At 44.9% G+C, this 19,233-nt stretch overlaps 2 protein-coding genes across 3 annotated transcripts in view; one reads left to right on the plus strand and one right to left on the minus strand.

Annotated features, from left to right (window-relative positions):
- Nucleotides 1-13,125, minus strand: part of FRMD4B (FERM domain containing 4B) — a 192,971-nt gene extending 179,846 nt beyond the window's left edge. Inside the window, exon 1 of the mRNA XM_074957464.1 lies at nucleotides 13,049-13,125. The gene's annotated coding sequence lies outside the window, so the exon portion shown is untranslated. The remainder of the gene's footprint in view (nucleotides 1-13,048) is intronic.
- Nucleotides 13,126-13,488: 363 nt separating this feature from the next.
- The window catches only part of MITF (melanocyte inducing transcription factor), a 242,273-nt gene continuing 236,528 nt past the window's right edge, over nucleotides 13,489-19,233 (plus strand). Inside the window, exon 1 of one of the 2 annotated variants that reach the window (XM_074957473.1) lies at nucleotides 13,489-13,628. The gene's annotated coding sequence lies outside the window, so the exon portion shown is untranslated. Of the gene's footprint in view, nucleotides 13,629-13,692; nucleotides 13,835-19,233 lie in introns of those variants that run through there. The other variant, XM_074957474.1, reaches the window with a different exon arrangement.

The raw sequence follows: 19,233 nt of genomic DNA on the forward strand, positions 1-19,233 counted from the left end.
GGTACAGCTCTGTAGGCAAAGAGCAACTGCTGCAACACTAGGTCCCAATCATTGGAGTGCTCATTTACGAATTTACGTATCATGGCCCCCCGACATCCTCACGGATGCAGGGACTAATTTCCTGGCAGGAACTATGAAAAACCTTTGGGAAGCTCATGGGGTAAATCACTTGGTTGCCACTCCTTACCACCACCAAACAAATGGCATGGTGGAGAAGTTTAATGGAACTTTGGGGACCTGCATGAAAAACCTCCTAAGTTTATCTTTACCAGCTTAGGTCAAAACTTCCCCAAGGTACAAAATATTCCACCCTTTGTCCTTGGATTGGCCGCTACCACCACCAAACAAATACTGGTTACCGGGGAAGAGCTGTTTGGACACGTCTTTCCCCCCAAAATACTTCCCAAAACCTTGCACCCCACTTCCTGGACAAGGTTTGGTAAAAAGCCTCACCAATTTGCCTAGGTGACTACAGACCCAGACCCTTGGATCTTAAGAACGATGAACAATCCTCCCAACACTTGCACCCCGCCTTTCCTGGGAAATGTTGGATAAAAAGCCTCACCAATTTGCATAGGTGACCACAGACCCAAACCCTTGGATCTGAGAACAATGAAAAAGCATTCAGTTTTCTTACAAGAAAACTTTTAATAAAAATAGAAGTAATTAGAAATAAGAAATCCCCCCTGTAAAATCAGGATGGGACCCTAAAATCAGGACCCTAAAATCTTACAGGGTAATTAGATTCAAAACATAGAGAACCCCTCTAGGCAAAAACCTTAAGTTACAAAAAAGATACACAGACAGAAATAGTTATTCTATTCAGCACAATTCTTTTCTCAGCCATTTAAAGAAATCATAATCTAACACGTACCTAGCTAGATTACTTAATAAAAGTTCTAAGACTCCATTCCTGGTCTATCCCCGGCAAAGACAGAATATAGACAGACACACAGACCCATTGTTTCTCTCACTCCTCCCAGCTTTTGAAAGTATCTTGTCTCCTCATTGGTCATTTTGGTCAGGTGCCAGCGAGGTTACCTTTAGCTTCTTAACCCTTTACAGGTGAGAGGAGCTTTCCCCTGGCCAGGAGGGATTTCAAAGGGGTTTACCCTTCCCTTTATTTTTATGACAAGTGTGCTCCAGACCCTGGTGAAACAACAGGATTCTTGGTGTTCTAGTTTATATCATGAAGAAGGCTGCTCAATAGCGCTCCATGGATCATCTTAAAACGCACTTTAAGCAGGAAACTGCCCCACCTCCAGTCACATGCAAACTCTGAAAAAACGGATATTTGAATTACGCATACATGTAGTGTGATGGGTTCACCCTGGGGTTCCACCTGGAACTGGGGTACTACTGAGCTCTCTACCTCACCAGCCTGGACTCCCTCTCATACTGAACTGCTGTGACAAGCTGCAAAGCCCTCCAGCCTGCATTTTCACGAGCATTCATACAGGTAGAGAGACGCCCAGATGCAGTTACACACAGGCTCTCTGACCACCAGCTACTCAGGCTGGGACCCTAGAGCAGTATCTTCCTGCCCTGGTCAAATCTGGCCAGTATACGGGTTTAACACTCAGTCCACCTCTCCCTCAATGTGAAGAGAGCGATGCACACTTGTGGTAACCAAGTAGAGATTTTCCCCAAGCGCTCCAGTCCCCAAGCCCCACTGCCCAGGGCTGAAGCCAAAGCCCAAGGGCCTCAGCCCTGGGTGGCAGGGCTCAGGCTGCAGGCCCACTGCCTGGGGCTGAAGCCCTCGGGCTTTGGCCTCCCCACCAAGGGCAGTGGGGCTCGGGCTGTCTCAGGCTTCGGTCCCCCCTCCTACAGTCATGAAGTAATTTTTGTTGTCAGAAGGGGGTCGCGGTGCAATGAAGTTTGAGAACCCCAGCCGTATACTCTGTTTTGCCCCTGCTTATTTTGAGCCCATGTCTCTCCAAATCTCTCCATTTATCGAGATCCTCTTCTAGCCCTGGCCTCAGACCACGAACCTAGAAGCGAAAGGCTCTGTATCCCCTTATGAAGCGCCCCCACACCCCACAGTCAATTCAGTCCCCCCGGGATTTCAGTATTTATCATCCACCCAGTGCACAAGACTGCCTTGTAGCATCCTGCTGATCTGCCATTTTCCTTCTAATTTGGCATCCTTGGAGCATTATTCGGTGCTTCCTCCACCAGTGTCTAGCGATTCTTACAAGATAATTCTAAGTCATGTTCATTATAAGATGATGGGAGTGCAGGACTCTGGCACCATGAAACACACAGAAAATTACACGTTAGAAGAAACGCCAAGTGACGCTAGACACCTAGCCCAATACTAGAACGTAGTTAGATAAAAAGAAAAACACTAGGTGTCAAAATTAAACGTAACAAAAAGGCCCTATTCACTTGTCACTCAAAATCCCACACAACTCTATTTAAGGCACTACTCAAGCAAATAAATACCTGTTAAGCGTGCCTGATGCAAAACATGCCTCTCGTCTGAAAGTTCCCGTGCAGCTCAGGCTCCATTTGAGTTATACTGGGGTATGTAAAAAGCAAGCAAAGGGATTTCTTTCACTGGAATGGGCAAACAGGTGTAACTTATCCCAGCGGGCACTGTGACAAGGTGTAACTCCTGGGAGACGAGGAGTTAATGCCTTGCTAAAGACAGACTTTGCCTGTATAAAGAGGGGGAAGGGATTAGGTTAAAGGATACAAAGATTCAGGCTGAGGGTCCCTGGTTTAAACAACTCTATTAAAAGCCAGTCCCTAATGTACTAAGGGGAGGGAATGGGGTTAGCGAAGTGAAGTAGGTAATTAAGAGTTCTGATGAGGCTGGACTCCACAACAGGATTAAAGCCTGGTCCTACTTTAGCCTGAATGGGCTGCTTTGATTCAAGCTTTTTTAAATGAAGAGATGCTGTTCTTCTCTTCCAAACCAGACACTTCAGCCTCCACTTCACTCGCAACCTGCCCCTTTGCCAACGAGGTGAACAGTTCAGTAGATCTCCTCTCCCCAGATGTATTCAAAGATCCGTCAACCGGTGTTTATCACCGTGACAAACCCTCCTCATTGCAGATATGAAGTGAGGGCACTTTGAATGTTCGGCAGCCAGAAGAGCAGTTAGTGTGAACCTGACAAGACCACCAGATAGTTTACACTAAACACTGGTAAGCACTTACCACATACTACAGTTGCCAGAGATCTGAGTGGCTCAGAGAACTAGGACCCATTTACCACCTGCGAAGTCCCTGGCTCAAAACCACCTCAAATCAGTGACTGAAAATTGCTACTAGATGACAACTTGTCTCAATCAGTTTCTACGAGGAAGGGATACCCACAACCACCCCAATTGGCTGTCTCTGCAGAGAAGGCAAGGACTAATAGATGTGGTAAGTGAATTATCCTTTTACCCAGAGAAGTAGTCTCACATGGTTAGTGTTAAGGCATATTGACAGGCGACCGTAGTTTAATCCATGCTCCGTTGACAAACAAGACTTCGTTCTCCAGGGCTGTCAAACAGATACAAATGAATAGCTTCAGAATATGGTTTTGATGCTGTAATGATCAGGAAAGGTAACCTGGTCCAAACATTCCTTGGCAAAGGCAGCTTTCCCCTGCTTGATAACTGAGCACTTCATTATGCTAGTAAGAAATACATCCTACTTTCAAGAAGAATGAGGCAATAGAGAAGCTAGGCAAGTTTCCATTAGTTACCCGGCTCAATTTTTTTGTTTTTTTGCAGCAGGGGGAGGGGGAAATTTGAGTCCCTGCTTTCTAGAAGTTCTCACATATTTGCTGTGTTAAAAGCCTCTCTTTTCACTAAGTTACCTCTAATAGCAAAGATGTTTCTGATAAAACTCCAGTTAGGTTTTGGCAATCAAAGCACCTTAGAGTCAATTAATTTTCCACCACATTTCCTTTTCTGGGGCAAGTTCTTTAAAATGGTTTTATTTTACTTGATTGTGTAAATTATAAACAATCTGTGATGCAGCATTTCCATTTGAAGCTCCAATTTTCATATCTCTGCTCAATGTGAAACAGAGATGCAGTAAATTGGTTTTACTGAAAAAGCGTCAACAACATTTTAGTTCATTTAAATTTGCCATGGGACCTGAATCTGCTCTTAGGCCTTGATCCTGAAAATAAAGTATATATGTGCTTAATTTTATGCACAGGAATAGAGCCATGGAAGTCAATGGGATTGTTCAGATGTGTAACATTAAGTCTTTTTAGGATTGGGTTCCCACACTGCTGTATAATCAGAGACCCAGTTTGCATCTGCTTCACTAATAAACTGAAGTAACTTTTTCCCTGCTTGGGGTTCTTCTCGTGACAATGCACAAGTGGAACGTTAGCAGACTGGAAAACGCAATCCTGTTTGATGAATTTTTTTAAGACAAATTTACATTAGAGAAGCAAACATTTTCAAGTGACCTCCTTCCTTTGGTTTCCCAGTGAAGCATGTCTTGCCTACATCTGTCTTGAAGTTTAGAAATTCTTTGGGATGGGAACCATTTTCATTTTTGACTTGTGCAGCTCCAGTCGTATTGTTGTATTGTACAAGCATCAAAGATCATGCTGAAGATTTGGAAAAACATTTTCACCTCTGTCCAGCCTGTTCTCATCTAGTCACTTTTCATCTTCTGCAATGGTCAGAGTGGAGAGAAACCTTTGCTATACAGTCAGATCTAGCGGAGTAGCTTCATTTGGCAATGCTCAATTGGATTGTTTCTTTGCCGGTTCAAGACATGGAGAACGTGGAAGGAGAACGTGGAAAAAAGTAGCAGCAGAGAAATGTCAGCATGTTTTGGGTTAGGAAGAAAAGCCAGGTCCAGACAAACTGATTATTTAAACAATAGTGGGAAGAGCCAGGAATACAGGAGAAGGAAAGCAGTGGTAGGACTCCAATTTTGCCATCAGAAACCAAGGATAATTGAGATGCACCTGAAATGACATCATTAAAGCTCCCGTGCCATAACTAGTCCAAGCACAGCAGGAGAATCATAGTAGAATGGTGCTCTTGTACGCTTCTGACATAATAGCTGCAGAGGGCATTACAATGTCAACTGAGGTTAGCATATACTACAAAGCAGGCTTCTGAATTTCCAGATATACCTGCGAAAGGTTAGTGCCCAGCTCAGAGAAATATCCAGGGTGGCATAAAGTACTTTAAATTCTCCCTCCAATATTGCTTGCCTATGTCAACAGTAATCCTCACTCTATCACTAGTAAAATATTACTGCATGAGTAGTATATCATTTTAATAAAACCCAATACAATGCTAACAATAAAGCAAAATAAATGTACAGTGAAATCCTGGCTGTAGTGTCAAATGGCAAGACTTCCACTGAATTTCAGTGGAACCAGGATTTCACCCTTGGTCTAGTATCTTTTTGTCAATGGCTTGGCAATAAAATGTATTTTCAGGACATTAAATCCTAAAGGGGGGGAGGGAGACGCATCAAAAAGATCCACACTTAGGTTAAGATATTGATTTGGTGGGGGAGGGGAGAGAATCACCTAAAAATCTTTTATTTTGCAGCTCTCCAACTACAAACAAAAAACTGACTGCAGGAGCGTTAGCCTAGAAGTTAACATGCAGCTTTTTGTTTGTGAAGAAGGCCATACAATTATTAAACACAATCTGTAAACAATCTCTGCTACGTACTGAACTAAAAAGGGAATGGATTCATTATGTAGGAGAGATTAACTCCGCCTGTGGAATTCTGTCTCAAAGGAATTGAGTGCAGTTTAAAGTTAGTTTGGACAAAACTCTAGGGCTGAACAATCAAAAGAATTGCAAAGGATTTAGGCACCTAACTTCCCTTGTAAGCGCTAAGTAGCTCCTTTGACAATCCTAATCATTCCTGCATTGGTAGGGAGATGGAAGATGATGATTTAAAATGTCTATCATCTCTATATTTTATGCTTCTAGGATAGCGCTATGTACCTTTTTTAGGCTCAACAATTTGCACAGTAGCCCTTTAATTATTTTAGCACCATAGGAGCCATCATCATGGACCAGGAGCCCACTTCTAAGACAACAGACCATATGTTCCTTATCTATTTCTAGCAGTTGGATATAGTTAGAGGTGGTAAAAGATAATTCAAAATTTGTTTCCTTTCTTTGCATTGAAGTTTTGACAGCAAATCAAGATCTGGAACTTTTTTAGCAGTTCTAGATACCATCCAACCATCAAAGAACAGGATATAGTCTCCCAGCAGAAGTTCTCACACATTAAAATTAACACACATACACAATCCTATTCTGAGAAATCAAGAAGGGCTGACTAAGCTATAAATTAAAAATCACAGGAAAGGCTGATTGAAGCAGGAGCGTGTAAACATTCAATGTCCATTACACATTTTCCAGAAATTCCTGTAGTTTCAAGGTAGTGCATTTGACAGTGCTGAAAGCTTTTTTCATCTGCTCTTTATAACCCATCCCATTTAACCACGGCATTGTTAACAGTTGCTGAAAGCACTGATGCAACATGTTTGGGGAAGGGGCTGCGGAAGGTTAATGTTTTGAATTGGCTGGATCCAACATTAAGAGCCTCTCCGTTGCACGTAAGCATTGTATTGGAAGCAAAGTGTTGACCCCTTTTTAAAAAAAAAAAAAAAACAACACACACACACCACCCAGCTGTACATATTCTAAGCTGGCTTGGACATTGCTATTGCAGATAAGCAATGTCTCTGTGAAATGTTGATGTGTTTTTGGAATGTTAGTTGAGCTGCATGAATGTCTCTTTGTAATACCCACTGACCTAGTTACCATACGCTGTGCTTGATTTAATCATATGTCTGGATATCCATATGGCTTGTACTGGTTTATCTGAACCTCTGATTACAAAACCAAAAGGTGTTCCACCTCCACCTCTCTTCAATCAGCCCATTCTCTAGTGGCCTGGCCATCTACAAAGCTCTTCAGTGGTCATGTGACTACGGACGTTCTACAGTTCTCCCTAGCTGATCAGGATCCCAAAATCCATAAGCAAAATGTGGGTGTTTCATTAAATTTGCTGTGCAACAGGCAAATCTTTACATTCAATATTGTAATAGGAATTTCTATACAAAGAAGCCCATTTTACAGTGATTTTGCAATAAAATACAAACATTACCTACTTCAGAAATAAATTTCCATGCATTTGCTAATTTTTAGATTTTGGGTTATAACCCCCCAAAAACTATATATACAGCCGGTAACCCTGTTTAGATTAATTGAAAGCACACAGACACAGTGATGGACACAGAGCTATTCCATAGCTCTGGCAAGCAAGGTTTTCATTTTGCAAGCTTCAGCTCTCAGAACTCTCCCATCCACATATATCTGGTTCACGCAGATTCTTTGCACTGACCGAGTTTATCCGATTGGTTCAGTCAGGTGCAACAAAGAGACAGCAGCTGACATCACTGGTCAACCCCTTGTCTGGGCCTATGCTGAAGCTGTCAGCTGAAATCAGCATGGAGCGGAAGAAGCAATGAAAGACATTGGCATTTTCAGAGCGTCGTTGGAGTTGGAAGGGCTCTCTGGTAGGTCATCTCCTCCTTCCCTTGCACTGCGACGTCTGGCATAATTATTTCTAATGAATTCCCAATAGAAGTGTCTAGTCTAGCCTTGACTATCTCCAATTATGGACATTCCACTGCCTCTCACGCACAGCTGGATGCTAGGTTCAAATATATCTATTATCCTTTCAAAGAATGCCATCTAGAACAAGGTGGAGTTCTTTAGCTAAGAGGTACAGTACAAAGAATGTATGGCTTTATTCTCTTCTCACTCATAGTGCTGTAAATCAGGTGTAACTCATTTAAATCTACAGCGTCACGCCAGTGTAAATCAAGGCAATCCAAGTTAAACCTCCTCTGACTTTAAATTTAACCATTTAAAGTTAAAACCTATATGACACCTTTACAAATGATACCACACCACTTTGAGGCCCGTAGGCTTTGCTACTTGATATCAAAATGGAAATGTTAATATTTCTTCAGTTATGGGCCTTCCTACCTAGCATATACCACCACATCCTATCTCCACACAGAGTTACAATTAATATGCATTGTTTACCGCTTTGAATGGTTAGTGGAATAGGACCCTAAATGCTAGTCATTACACATAGCTGCATTTCGTAACTCACTAATGGGTTATAACATATACAATTGTGATCCAGAAGGCTTAGAGGACAAAGGGCCCCATTTCTGATCTCACCTACCCTGACAGATCAAGCATCACCCCACCCTAAGAACCAAGATCACAACAACAAATGCTAACAAATTGTGATTATAAATGGAGTGCAACTACCACTCCACTATAATATGGGTCCAAGTTTTCTGAAGTGGAATCCAGCCTCCGACTTGTTTTTTCCCCAGGTTCTGAGTACAGCTGAAATATCAACATCCAGAGATAAATTAACCTAATTGTTTGCCATAAAACTATAGCTGTAAACTTAAAAACACACCTTCGATTTTCCCATCCTCACACCTTTTGATGGAGGATTTTAAGCTAGTAAGAGCTCCGGGGGACCCTGTTCATCTTTGATTTACAGCATCAGTGACACATGGCTGATAGAAAGGGTCTGAAAATGGTTGTAAATGGTAAGATGGCGTAACTTGTCCCACCCTCTAATTCATTTATACCCCACTTGAACTTACACAACCATTTAGTGGATTTTCCCAACTCATCTAGGGGAGTGGCATCTGTGTATGCATGGATGAATTTGGCCCCTGAAGTCTTCTTTTATCCAAAGGTACTGCAGGATTCCCTAGGTCACCCCACCCCTTGTTCCTTCCCCCATTCCTGTCTCAGTCCACCAACCCACTGTCCCTCAAAGGACCATCTTTTGAGACAGATGTGTGTGCTGTGTACAGGAACTGGGTGGCATCCCCTTAAATAGTTTGTGAGCCAGCTAGGATGACTCCCTATCCTCTACCGCAGAAGCCACTTTAACCCAACCCAGAAGCAGTGTATAGGTGTAACTATGCCTTGTGGTTGTATGTTTGTATATAGTTAGCAAACACAGTTGTTTGGTACCCAACGATATCTGGGTGGGTTTTACCCACAAACTATTTAAAGGGATATTACCAAACTCCTATATGCTGTAGAGGTGGATGCCACAATTCATTCTCCATGCCCCCTTTCCAGTCCATAGCTTCATTGTTAAGACTGCTAGAAAGGCTGATAATTATGATGGTGGTGTTCACCTATATGACTTGCATTAGCAAAGTTCACAATTGACAAATCTCATAACTCTTATGCATCTACAAAAAACAAACAAAACAAAAAAAAAGCCCAACTTTTTTTCAAAAGGAGCTTTAAAAGTTTTTTTTTTAAATTCTAACAACACAACAACCACCAACAACACTGTCCCCGACTTCCACTGCTAAGACACGTTCTAGGGAATCAGTAGTTTTACTGGCCATAAAACATTCCAGCTTTCATGAAAGTAAAAGGAGCCTAGTAGCAGAAAGCCACAGAAAAAAAGAGAGACACCTGCAAGTTAGACGTCAGGAATTCATTTGCTCCACTAAAGTTTCCAAATTAAAGGATTCTGGGGCTTGTTTAAGGAAAGGAAAATATCTAGACAATTGTTGCCTTTTGATTAAGATAACGTATATTTTTAACTAACTGAAATGTACAATCTCAGTGGCATGCATTTTTGGAGATTTCAATGCATCAAAATTAAACAGAAGACTGAAGACTAAAGACCAATCTAGCATCAGCTGCATCCATAGAAGCCCAATGAAACCAGCAAGGTGAATTTCTATATAGCATAGATGAAACCTTGAAAATCCACTCACCTCAAAGGAAAACAGAGCTTTCTGAGGCATGTATTGCTGACTTCTGCAGAATAAGCTCACTTTAAAAAACAAACAAAACCCCAAGCTTCAAGTACATCAGAAAATAAAATAAAATATAAAAAAAAACAGAAAAGTTTCAAAAAAGAACTTGATTTTAAGATTTTCAAAGTTTTCTGGCTAGCTCTGGGTTCTTGATCTTCTGGGTATGAAAAATCCTAGCCACATACAAATCAAGGATAAAACCATACTATTATCATCTTCCTCAGTCTGCAGATAAAGCAGGTGCTCAAAGCTTTCCCAAGCCACCACTGAGTGAAGACTGATTAAAAACTTAACAGGCTTACACTGCTGTTATTGGGAACCAAGCAACCAGCAGTGAAATAGACAAGACTCAGGTCAACTTTATTTGACTACCTCCTGTAAGAGCTCTAAGTAGAGCCTAGGCTCAAGAAAGAACACCAAAAGGCAGAGCCCACCATCCCCCATACAGCAGCTCTTGACTGAAGAAAAAATGGAAAGGGGGTGAAAAAGAGAATCAGAGAGTGAAAGCTCCTGCTCCAATCCAGCAGGACAAGAGGAGCTTCAAGTTGATCATACTCCTACTAGTGAGAGGATATAAAAGATGGAAACACTGAGCAAGTCACAGGGACAATATTCTGGTAGGTATCCCGGCAGATGAAGCCTGGGTTTTCACTAGGACCTATCATTTTACTTATATCCTCTGCCTACAAAGACCCAGCTCCACAAAGGCATGTAGGCTCCTAACTGCCACTACTTTCTGAGCCCAGGTGTCTAATAACTCTGTCCACACACCTTGGGGCAGTTCCTCAGGTGTTGTAAATTGACATAGCTTTAGTGAATTAAATGAAGATATGTTGATTTACAGCAGCTGAGGAGCTGGTACCTTGTATATAAAGAAGTGGGTGAGCCCAGAGAAAAAGTGACTATTTATTTTATATACCAAACATGCAAAACAGATATATGTCCTATTGAGTTTCTAATTTAGATGAGGCCTTGTCTAGGTACATAAGCTGCACTGGTTTAAACTTAAATATTGTTTTTAAACAGATTTAAACTGCTGAAAACTTTGGTGTGGATATTCTTTTCTAGTTTAAGAATAGCTTATTTTGCTTTAGTTTAAGCCTGTTCCTAATCTAGTTAACCTACCCTAAAATATGAGTGTCCACAGAGCCTTTGGCAGTTTGACTCAAATGGTTTAAAATCACACTTTTAGCTAAACTGGGGCAACTTTCTTGCACAGGGAAGCCTGAGTTAGAAAAAAAGTTGAAGAGAGAATGACCAGTCTTGGCAGAAGTGGAAGAAAGAAAACATGTAGTGAACCTAATGTAGGGGAAAAAAGGAAGAGATATAATGGGTGGAGAGAAAGAAAAGGACAAGAGGAAACAAACACTGAAAACAATACTGGGAAAGAGATTATTCTAGGAAAGAAAAGAGGAAGTGGGATGAGGCCAGCAAGGAAAAGCTAGTGTAACAAAAGCAAGGGAAATATATATACACTAAGTTACACTTTAACTAAATGAGGCCTTGATCCTACAAACATGTACTCTTGTGTGAAAAGATAAGGGTAGGTATGCACATGTGTAAGTGTTTGTAGGGATGTACACAGAAAGCAGATGGTTTATGTTGCAAATGAATATAGTGCAAAAAACTATTTCTTTAAAGTGATGGGAAACATGGCCTTAAGGTATTGTGGGGACAGCCTGGGTACATCTCATGCTGGTTAGCATAGCAGACTTACTCTTTAGGTTGTGTCTGGTAAATTTTCTGAGCCCTGGGACTTTCTATGTATAGGAAATGAACATTTATCGTTGACTACAATGTAAAAGTAAAATAATGTAAAACATTCATATTGCTGGAGGTAACATTTAAACTCCTCCATGTCCTTTCAGGTTTTACTTGCTTTTACAACACACCCAGATATAAATGCTATGCTGCAAATAATAATGAATTTAAACAAATAGATAAGTACATACAAACAAATACCATGAATAAGTAATCAGCCTCTTCTGACCAGGGAATTCAAAACACTGCTTGAATTCTTTTATACTCCTATTAAGACATAAGTATTGTATTTTGTATAAATGGTACAACTGTATTTTATTTTTTAAGTACCATTTGCTCACTGCATTGTTCCCCTCCATGTGGAAGCACTCTGTCCCAGCAGACATTAATCCCGTGGGGAAAGAGGGGCTGTAGGTTACAGATTATTCTATTGCCTTGAATATTACTAAGAAAAGTAACCAGTAAGGGATAATGCTAGTATGAAGGCTCCTAAAGCATCAGCTTCCTCTCAGTACAGATACCGCCAACAGCTGTCTGGGTACTTTCCACTGATGGAAAACTTCAGTGCACCTGATATGGTGATTCTTCATCTATAATGAGAGGACCCTTAGAGTTGAAAATGATTTTTCCCTACAAGTGCTAACAGATCAGAGGAATGTTTGGCATCACCCCACCCAGGAATAAATCTGACACCCGGGCCGGAGCAAGACAAAAGAAATCTCCTCGTATTGCGCTTCTGCAGCCGGAGAAGGAGTCTGGTTCTCCTGGAAGCTGGGGACATGACCAGACAGAGCGGGCCGTATTAAAGCAGCAGCATTGTCAGAACTGACTGTCTAATCCTGTAGCAGCAGGACACCCCCTTGCAGGGGCGGGGGGAGAGAAACTGCAGCTCTTTAAAAGAGAGACACAGCACGCTGCTAGGGAAAAGCTCGGGGATCAACCCTGCAACGCCTTCTCCTTTCAAAAAAAAAAAAAAAAAAAAAGACTTTGGAGCAAGCCCCCACCTCTTCAAGTGCCTGTCCAGCCAAACCTTAGGTGCCCGATTCTCTTGCACTGTAACTTCCTTCCTTCCTTCCCTCCCTCCGTGCTCCTTGCAAATGCACCAGCTCCTTCCACACACACCCCCCTGACAACAAAGCACATGCCCCCTGGCTGTGCATGGCAGGCAAACAAACAAAAAACCCAGCCCCGCAACGCCTTGCAACCCGCAAAACTTCCCGTGCCGCCGGCGCCGCCCTAGGGTGGCCGAACCCAGGGACGCCCTCGCCCTGCCATTGTTCCTGGCAACACCCAGGCGGGGGAGGGCGGATTTCCATGGCGGGAGGGGGCGGCTGGGGCTGGGCGCGAGCCGAGGGGACGCCCGGCTGCGGGGGAAGCTGACAATGGCTCGTTGCGCGCTCCGCTGCGGAGAGGGGCGAGCCTCCCTGCGCCCGCCCAGACAACAATGCGGCCACCTACCTTCGCCTTCTGCCTCTGCTGGGCTCTGCCCAGGGCCAGCCAGCTCGGGGCTCCCCTCCGCCGCTCCGGCTGCTGCTTCTCCGCCCCCTCCTCCTCCTCCTCCTCCTCCACTCCTCCTCCTCCCCCCGGTCCTGTGCAGCACGCCCGGGAGACCGGCCGGTGCAGCGCCGTGTCAGGCAGCGCCTTGCAGAACCCGGGCTCAGCGGGCATCACGCCTCCGGCGGCGCCGGCTGCTCTCCAGGCTCGGCCCTTTCATCCAGCCCAGCCCAGAGCAGGGTGTTACTGCCCACCCCTCCCTTGCAGCTGCCATGCACGGGTCCCGCCTGGGCATTGCACGGAAAGCCCGAGTGCCCAGCGGGCAAACTCACCCCCCCTCCCCCGTTGTATTGAGCTGCATGCAGCCAGCTCGAGAGAGAGCCTGTGCAATCCACGAGTGCAACGATAACGGAGTTTAACCAGCCTGGTTTACAGCTGTACTTGAGGCTGGGGTGCAGCAGCCTGCGGCATGGCACGCCAGCCACCTCAGAGCAGGCTCCAGCTGGAGAAGGGGGATTTTTCCGCAGTTGGTCGAAACGCTTAGGTATGTTGTGAATGATTTGCTCTGGAGACACCTTCCACTGAAGTTGTGCCTCGTGCCTGCCAGCTGGCTGCAGGACAAGGGAATCCCTCTCCCGCTGCCGTCCATGCAGTGAGTGGGAGCAGTGCGGGAGCTCTGCCCTCGCCATCTGCCCACTCCTGGTCCGAGATCTGCTGCGTGCAATTAAACTAATATGTGCCAGGAAGAATGTAAGTCCTCAGGTTCCGTGTGCCTACAGCAATTTAATACAGTGTCCCTCCACTTGAGAGTTATTGTTAACTGTGACTTTTAACATAGACAGTTTGTCTTCTTTCATTACATTATGGTGGAGATTTATATTGGACAACAGGTTTTAATCAAAAATGATCTATAGTATAGAAAGGCTGAATTTCATACTGTGATGTGATATGCCAGGACCATAAGACATGCACAAGAATACACATGCGTACTGATGTATTACAAATACAGGCTTCTTACTCTCATAGGGTAATATCTGTCTACTGTACAGTAATGGGTCGACAACATAGTCTTTGGCTGTGGTTTGGTGGTTGTCAGGTAAACTGTAGGCTGGAGCAGATGATCTTAGAAATCTGACTTGTCATTCACACTAAGCAGCAAAATGGTAAGGCTTGTACATTCTCAGAAAAAGGATTGTGGGTAAGCAGGCCGTGTGGAAAGTCATAGTGACATTCAGTTGTGAAAGAATTAAGAATGTCTCCATTTCTCCAGAAATTTAGTATATCCTGTCAATATAGCTAAAAAATATTCCAGTGTACCATCCTGGTTAATTATGGGGTTTTTCTTTAAAATACTGTCTTTTTTAGAGACAATAGCTACTAGCCCCACAATTGCTAAGTCTGTCTCCATATTCCCTATGGCTGTAGGTTACAGTACAGATATACTACCTTATATTGTATATAAACTATGTAGTGCCTTTCCTTTAGGCAGAAGTATAAATATAGCCAGACCTGCCTTAGCATTCTGCATATTATAGTTATTAATGTGCAGGCTTGCTCCCGGCCAAAGTGCAGTTTCCATCTTGCCAATGATTCAGTGTATTAAAGTTCCCTTAAGCTCATTGCACAATCTGAGCTAATGCTCTTCATACAACTCCCATTTTCTTTCCTCTCCTCCCACAGTGACCCCACACGCATCAGGGCTCTCTGGCCTTATTTTTGCTGTCTTCATGGTGCCTTGTTTTTTTCCCCTCCTTCTTGCTATTCTTCTAGGGCTCCAGCTTTGCGATTTGGGGGTGCCCCTAAAATGCCCAGCAGGTTCTAGTGCAAGATGGTGATGTTTCCATATTCGAATCAAGCTGCCACAAGTCCCAGGGTGATGCAATGTCACAACACTATGTCATCGGCCTCTACTCACAATCTGACACCTCCCAAATCTCTCTCCTTTCCCCACAGGACCTCACTTGTGTCCCACTCCAACACACACTTCATTGCCATTGCCTAGCATGATTACCCATAGAAATGTTCATCCAATACACCCAGCAATTTCAAACACGGCTTATTACCTGCTCTGCAAAAACACACCTTGTGCACTGTCTCCGTTGTATTGCTTCATTAGGGGAAATTACATTGACAGGTATTTCAATGTTACAGATGCATCCATTTGCTTTTCACAAATCGTCTCAAATCAAAGTCAAGAGACTAAATTCTAAATGTCAGCCAAACAGTACAGCAGTTGAATAAATGCTCTTTATCTGTTTTATAACTGTAGCATTATCAAATCAAAAAGGTTGTGGGGGAAAATGTGTCTTTGTTGCAGCACTGAAAAAAGCCATATATGGAAAATAAACGTGATTGAGTGCAGTGCCTCATAAAAGGCACTTTTTACAAGACACACAGGACCAAATCCTACTCACCCAAATAGTGTTATGGGCCCAGATCCTCCAAGGTATTTAGGAGCCTAATTTCCATTGATTTCAAAAGGAGTTAGGCACTTCCTTTGCAGATCTGGACCATCAGCTTCACATGAGCAAGGTGACTATGATTTAATCCATACAGAAAGTATATATGTAAGGACACACAATTATTTATATGACAATAGCGCCTACAGGCCCCAACCATGAGCAGGACCTTATTGTGCTAGGTGCTCTACAAACAGGCTCTGCCCTGAAGAACTTACAGGCTAAAGAGACAAACTAGACAAAGGATTGGAAGGCAAATAGGGCTCCCAAAAGGTGACTTGCCCAGTGTCCCATAGCAAGCCAATGACAAATCCAGTAATAAGAAGCCAGGTCTCCTTTCTTCCAGTCCAGTGCCCTATCCACTGGGTCATGCTGTCTCCGTGCTGAATTACAAAACAATCACTATAAACAAATTAAACTAAATTAGAGACAGCTCTGAGTCACAACCTTTGGATCTGGTATAGCGTCTCCCTAGTTTCAGTGGTGTTCTGAACCAGGGGAATGGTTCAGACCCTTCTCTAAATTACAATGACCTGAAGAGCTCATACCATTTCACGTCAGCATTCAAATCTTTCTTCGTCTTATTTTATGTGGCCTAATACTCAGCTTCTCTGCCAGGCTTATCCTTCACTTCTATACCAGGCTTTGTCTGGCCCAAAGCAGCCTCCTTGAGAGGCACCATTTCAGAACTTTGTTTGGTTCACGGCACATCTACCATAACCATCCATTAGTAATTCTTCTTGTGCTTGACGTACCACTGGGAAGACAAGAAATCAGCTAGCTGTCCGGATGGTGTTTGTGATCACACAAGCACTATAGACAGCCTTTCCCTGTCAAGTCCCTGCTAGCTCTCACCTACTTAAACTCATCCCATGTCCTGATTAGTAGAGCTGAATCACACTGACTAGAATTTCTTCTTTACTCCTTGGTCGCTCCATTTCTATTTGATTATTTCCAGTGCTGCAATATCACCTCTAGAAGCAGCATCTTCTGATTACAGAGGGTGAGGTTGGATCATGATGGTTTCAGACTTCCTTGTGTAAATATTTCAATTGTCTACCTCGTCTGTGACATATCTTAAGTTGACCATAACCTTTATCAATACAGTATAGCTCTCGGTTTTCCTCTCTCGCGCTCAACAAGGTCTCAGTTAACTAAAATGAGTCACAGCTCCTAAGAACAGTGTACACAAAGCACTGTGCCCACACTGAACAGAAACTCCCCTTTCCCGAAGGTGTGGAGACACCCGAAGTGCTGCTGAAAGACCTAGCCATCTGTTCCCTGAATAAGTTTTTTTGTATTTTTTTATGCATCATTTCTAGCTAAGTAAAGGAACTGAAGACCACAGACATTCAAGTGAGATGGAGGTAAAAATCTCTTGGGAACCATTGTGTTAATTAGTTCTGTTTTCCCCCTAATGAAAGTTGGATTCTAATGCTGACCAAATCTCTGTGCAAACTCCTTTAATTGCAAAGCAGGAAGAGTAATGATAAAAAATATGCTTTGTCTCTCTGCTGAGAGCTCCGTCACAGGTGTTAATTTATGTAGATTGTCGGGGTAGGTGATGTTTAATTTCTGGAAATTCAGGATGTAACATGCAAAGGACTAAATGGACCTATGCCCAGCTCCTCAAAGGTATCTAGGTGCCTAATTCCCATGGGATTTAAGCACCTAAAGACCTTTGATGATCTGAGTCCTAAAGAGTGACATAGATATCCTCTTCCCACTAACCTTGTCCTCTCCAAGGCAGAGTTGAGGTACACAGGTTGAGCTGCGTAGGGAAGTTTTCACCACAGCTACTCATGACATCCCTTTTTGGTGGATAAATAAAGAACCTGGCTTTTAAGTGTGGTCATGTGTAGGTATCAGAAGGGGTAGCCGTGTTAGTCTTGATCTGTAAAAGCGGCTAAGAGTCCTGTGGCACCTTATAGGGTGACCAGACATCCCATTTTTAAGGGGACAGTCCCGTATTTAAGCCCTCCTGCAGGTGTCCCGTATTTTCTGCCTGGCCCCCATCAGTACCAGCACATCCTGCTGCTGGCCGGATCCCTGCTCACCAGCCGCCCTCCCACCAGTGGCAAGTGGGAACGGGGGTTCAGTGGCCAATGATGGGGGGTGTCTCAGGCTGGTGGTGAGGCAAAGCTGCAGGGCCAGGCCGCTCCCCTTCCGGTCCGTCAGCGCAGCCCCCGCTGTGTGCTGGCTCTTGGCCAGCGGGGCCCTGACCCCTGTCCCGTTTCCTGCTGGCGCCGCGAGCTGCAGCAGCCAGGGAGTGCGGGTAGGGGCCAGGCGGCAGCCGGTTACATGTTGCCTCTGCTTCCCACCCATCAGCCTTTTATGTGTTCCCCTCTCGCTGTCCTCTCCCTGCTTTGCCCTTTTGCCCTCCCCAGCCCTGCTGCTCCTCCATATCCCCACCCCGCAGCGGGGCGCCTCCCTCTCTCAGCGCTGTGCAGAAAACCAGCCCATGGTCAGAGCACTGAGCTCACCAACAGCCTGGCCAGCAAGCCCCTTCCTTCCCCTTCTGCCTCTGGCTGGGCTGGTGCCCTGGGAAAGCCCACGGCCCTCTGGCCCGGGGCGCTGGCCAGGAGGAGCTGAGCCCTGCATGTGCCAAAGCCCTGCACAGCACTGGCACGGGGAAGCCATTCCACCCCTCAGCTAAGCTCTGGAGTTGGGGGGGAGGGCGCGATTTCCAGCCTGTTCCCACCCCAAACCTGCAGGCTCCACAGCAACCCCCCGGGCAGGAGCTTAGCACCCTCTTTGCCTGCCTCCCCACACCGCCCCGGGTCCTGCCCCCAGGGAGCAGGAGGCTTTTCCATCTGCTAGGCACCTTCCCCTGCTGAGCCATCTCTCTGGCTGGGATCCACAGCCACTGAAGCCCCTGCAGTCAGGTTCCCTGGGCCCTGGTGCACAATGCATCCTTAGGGCTTAACCCCTTCCTGCTCGCGCTGGAGCCAGGGGACAGGAAGTGGATGGGTTATGTCGGTGGCCAGCAGCGGCCTGGAGGTGTTAGCTGCCTTTCAACACTGTGCAGGCAGAAATGGACAAGCTGCTTCCAGCCACGGAGAGGGTGCGGGGGAAGATGAGCTCTTCAAAGACATGGGCCAGGTCAGCCCTTCCCCACCCCTCCTCTCTGGTGGATGGAAGCAGCTCCCGTCCCTTCCCTCCCGCACCGTGCAGAAAGGCTGCTGCTGGCCACATTCTGGTGTGAACTCTGGCAGAAATCTGGGGCTGCGGGGGGGCGGGATGTGACCCCACATGCCCCTCCCCTCCCCTGCCACGCCTTGCCTCGGGCAGACGTGGCGCCAGGTACTGGGAGAAGCAAGTCTGTCCCAGGGGCCCAGACAGGCATGGAGGGCGGAGAGCGCCAGACAGGGAGGGGCGGGTCTGTCAGTCACTCCCCCTGTGTGAGAGTGGGGTACGGGTGTATATGTCACCTCTCCCCGTGTGTGTGTGGGGGGGGGGTGGTCGCCTCTCCCTTTGTGAACCCTGAAGCCTTAAAGATAAGAAGGTCAATAAAAAGAATCCAACTATGCAGTATTTCTTTTTAGCAGGGGCTCAGTCAGCTTGATGTTAATTTGAACATTTTTACTGCATAGTTCTGGTTGCTTGCCGTTGAACTCACTTGAATACATGTAACTTTACCAGGTGTCCCGTATGCAGCATAGGGAAATATGGTCACCCTTGTCACGTGGC

This window comes from Natator depressus, chromosome 7 (assembly GCF_965152275.1).
Source record: "Natator depressus isolate rNatDep1 chromosome 7, rNatDep2.hap1, whole genome shotgun sequence".
In the NCBI taxonomy this organism is placed as follows: Eukaryota; Metazoa; Chordata; order Testudines; family Cheloniidae; genus Natator; species Natator depressus.